Here is a 4,746-nt window from a genome sequence, read left to right as displayed (position 1 = left end):
CCCTATGAGTTATCAAGAGGGGTATAAGTTGTATGAACCAAGTCGTATGAACATCAGTATAGATCTCTTGAGGTTCTGCTCAGGATGTGAGTGAAGGGAAATGAGTCATATGTGGAAGATATGAGTAGTATATGATATGTCATAACCAAGTCAATATAGGGTAAGTGGAGTTATATTCAGGATACGATAAGATAGATATTAGTCGTATTCTAGGGTACAAGTCATAAAATCTACTTGTATGGTGACCAGTGTACTCTATTTTGATTCTGCCTAGCTTAAAAGTCAATCAGTAAATTCATATCCTAACATATGAGTCGTATGGTCAACTCATATCGACTGGGAACACATTTTTCTAAACGTTTTTCCAGAGGCTTTTATGTATTTCCCCACTCCCTTAAAAGACAAACCCATGTCATTTTTACTTAATGAGGGGTGGTATAAAAGTCCCCAAAGTCCTAATTCACATTTCATTCGAAATAAATCAAAAGAACGGTTTTCCTTTTCCCCCAAGCAGTTAGAGTTTTCTCAAGGATAAAAACAACCTCAAAGATGTTTCCTAAAACATCTATTTTATGTATGTAGGGTATTCATCAATGGGTTCCTTCCCCTCATTGAGTCCCAAAAATCTCCTTTTTGAATAAAGTATGAAATCTTCCATGAAACTCATGAATTTAATTCATGAACTCCTTATTAACTCAAATACAAATTACGTCTACATGTGTTTCCATGTGAATTAAGCTAATTTATGTTTTGAATTCCAATTTCCATGTCATATTCCATTGATTTCATGTTAAATCCTCAAGTTATGAATCAACCCATGTAAATATGTTGTTTTCTCATATTGAACACATTTCCATAATCAAGCGCATGCTTCTCACTTATTTGTTGAAATATTTATGTTTTGGGTCTTTGAACCATAATCCCATACCACTATATTAAAGCATTGATATTGTATTTTGCAGTCATTCAGTGATGGCGGATTATGAACACCCGATAAATGTGTGTTTACTTACTCTTCAGATCTTCCAAGTAATAATTCAGTGAGACCATGAATCTTATTAATTACCCAGTTGTTATGATCATGTTGAGAAATATCAGTGGTTATGTTTAATCAAACTTTAGTCAGTACCAGTATCAGTTCGGTTTGGAGTAAGGTTTAACACCGAGTGAACCCAGGTATATGGGCTCACCTACCAGTAGAGGGTGTGACTCTTAGTATCAATTCCTGAGTTCCAAAACTACATAGCCAGTGTAGGTTCAATATGTATTCCTACCAATTGAGGGTTGACACATATCTCATAATAGCACCTGCTAGTAGAGGGTGACTCCTTAGTCTCTCGGGACACCAGTTTAGTAGATCCACATAGCCATTTGTTAGTAGCCCTGGCAAGGTACTGACATCTTTCCAACTAGGGTTATAGGTTGGACCCTGATTAGATTATATTGGGGAATGTCGATTACATAATATTCCCATAGTTTCAGTTAATATTCAGTGTATCTTAGACCTGGTTTGCTTGACCAAGCGTACATATTTTTAGTTGTTCAATTATATAGATTTTAGTCTTTCAGATTACAGATCATGTCATAAACATGTTTATGCTTGGTCTTTCATTCCCAGACCTTATTTGTCCATGCATTCATGTTTATTTATCTTATGCATTTCAGTTAATCCTTATCTCATGCACCAATACATTTAAAGTACTGATCGCATACTTTTATTTACACTGTGTTGTGTTATAACATAGGTTCGGATGGTCAGTTTACTGACCGTTCCTAGATAGTTTAGGGTTACCTAGAAGCGGTATTGGTGAGTCCTCATCCATCAAGGACATGATATGCTTTTATAGTTATTTTAGTTTGTTCAGTCAGTCAGAGTTAGTTGGGGGTTTGTCCCATCAAATCCTTATGATTTTTAGAGTTTTCCAGACAATTAGATAGTCATTTCGTTGTCAGTATTATCAGCTTTTTAAAATAGACAATTTAGTTTTCAATACTTATCAGATATTTCAGACATGGCATATTACATATTTTAGTATTTTGATTGACAGCACCTTATTAGTTTACTTTCCACATATGTCATGTTATTATTATTGCACTCAGTTCTCATAACATGTACCAACTCATGGGTTAGCTTGTGGTCACTTGTGGCTGTAAGTATCATTGTTGCGACTAGGGGGTATCCTAGGGGCATGAAAAAACTTGGTATCAGAGCCTATGGTTTTAAACTGTCCTAGGATGTCATAAAGGCGTATCGAGTAGATTCTTGTGCATGGGTGTATTGCACGCCACGTTTATAGACAAGGGGCTATGAGAAGTTTTTGGGAAAGCTTCCCTTCTTTTAGTATTCACGTCGTGAGAAAGAGTTTAAAATCTATTGAGTCTCTTTTTCAAACTCAACCTTTATTTTGTTTACAGACAAAGCCTCCTATAAGGAATAACAAAAGAAGGAATGAGGATTAGCCTTAACCCTCACCATTTCAAGAATATCCCCTAAATAATCATGTCTCTCATACTAAATTTAGGGGTTTTTTCACAGCCTTAGACTATTCTGTAATTGCACAGAACAACCAGCAAGATGTTTCCACAGCCAATCCAGTGGTAAATAGAGCTGCAATTAGAATTTGAAATTTCACTCGGATGAATCCCCATTTGTTGTCTAGATATAAGTGTAAGGAGGATCTACAGGAGTTTATGGGCATAGTAAAGAAAGTGATAGATATTGTGGGCATCACTTCAAGTGATAGTGCAGACATAGCTATGTATCGGTTATAGGGTGTAGCTCACACCTAGCTTAAGCAGTGGAAAAAACCTAGGGGAGTTAAGGCAGGGCATGTAGAGTGGGAGGAGATTGCCAGAGCTTATTAGACAACTTATTTACCCTAGGGTTGAGGAAATCTAAGGTTTAGGATTTCATCAACTTAAAGCAGGGTAGTATGAGCGTGAAGGAGTATTCGCTCAATTTCACTCAGTTGGCGAGGTATGTTCCGACTATGGTGGCTGACTCTAGGTCCAAGATGAGTAAGTTTGTGTTTGGTGTATCTGATGGTGTGATAAATGAGTGTAGGACTACCATATTGACTAAGGATATGGACATATCTATACTTATGTTTCATGATTAGTAGATTGAGTAGGAGAAACTCAAGGAGAAAGAAAGAGAGAATAAGAGGGCCAGAATAGGTAGTTTTAACTTTTCTGAACCAAGGACAGAAAGCGGTAAACGGTCTCTGTTTTGCTAGAAATTTTTCAGCCCCGACTCCATCTTCAGGGAGTACACCAATGCCTAAGTACAGTCTTGACAGTCGAGATAGAGTGCCAGTCTCTAAGTCCCAACATAGTGTTAATAGTGGTTGTACTAAACTGCTCTGCAGAGTGTGTGGTCAAATCATTAGGGTAGATGTAGATCTGGAAGTGATTGTTTTGGATATGGAAAGCCATGCCACAGGGTTAAGGATTACTCGAGGGATAGTCAGCAGAGAAAGGATGTTCGTTAGTAGGATCAATCCAATTCTTCCTAGCTCCAATAGGTAACCTGATTCATCAGGGTGCCACTTCAATTTCAACTAGTGTGTAGCACCAAAATAGATTGTATGCTCTCCAGACTCAGCATGATCAGGAAATTTCTCCTAATGTGGTTACGAGTATGTTGTATGTCTTCCTTCTTCATGTTTATATCTTATTAGACCTGGAGATTCACTTTTCTTTTTGCCTCCTTATATAGCCGTCAACTTTGGTGTCAGTCCCAAGACATTAGTTGTAACGCCCCAAATCTAGTACCTAGAATGTTATATGATACAAATGACCCCGAAGGACCATAACCTAACTCGTGACTGATATCTGTACCTGAACACTGCATGATATACTATATAAATACGAAAATAAAAGCTGTAAGGCCATAAGGTTCAAAACTGATAAAATAATCTCTGAATGATATGGTATCACAATACCAAAACAAAATCTAAAATAAACTGTCTAAATATTATAGTCTGAAAACCGTCTAACTGAATGAAATTTCTGAATAAGGAGTTGATGGGACATGTCCCCAACTAACTCTAACTAATAAATTAATTAGTGAGAAAATAAAATAATGGTCATATCCTCGAAGGATGAGGACTCACTGCTAACTCTGACTGTGGAGAGTGGAATGCTACTAATGCTCTAGAGCTCGTGCTTCTGAACCTATGGTATAAAACACCATAGTATAAATATGTCAGTACGTTTGAATACATTGGTATGCATGTGAGGTAGGCTAAATGCAAAGGGTACATATGCATGAACTATACTAACTGACTGAATAACATAAACGTGAGAATACATGAATGAATACATAGTAACTGTAGCTAAGTTCATGATAACATGATTACTGAGTCTGAGTATTGCTAACATGAGATACTGATATCTGTATAACTAAAATAACTAATACTGAATGATTATATATGATAGTCTAGGTTCTGGTGGAACTAGCAGAGTTCAGTACTATTCTGAGTTGATTATATTTGACAGTACTGAATCCTGTAGAACTATCTAATTCTATTACTGAGAGTGAATGATTGTATGTGATAGTGCTGATTCTATACTGAAACTATGTGAAGTAGTCATCTAACTGAATGCCCCTAATACACCATTATGGCTGAGTTGGGGTCCAATCTATAACCCTAATTGGAAGGGTGTTAATACCACGCTAATGGTAAGGACAATTTGTAAGTAACTCTCTTATAATAGGTAACTCTAGTGAGAATGGTGGGAATC

Source organism: Capsicum annuum, unplaced genomic scaffold (assembly GCF_002878395.1).
Source record: "Capsicum annuum cultivar UCD-10X-F1 unplaced genomic scaffold, UCD10Xv1.1 ctg4806, whole genome shotgun sequence".
NCBI lineage: Eukaryota > Viridiplantae > Streptophyta > Magnoliopsida > Solanales > Solanaceae > Capsicum > Capsicum annuum.
This window is presented reverse-complemented; position numbering follows the sequence as displayed.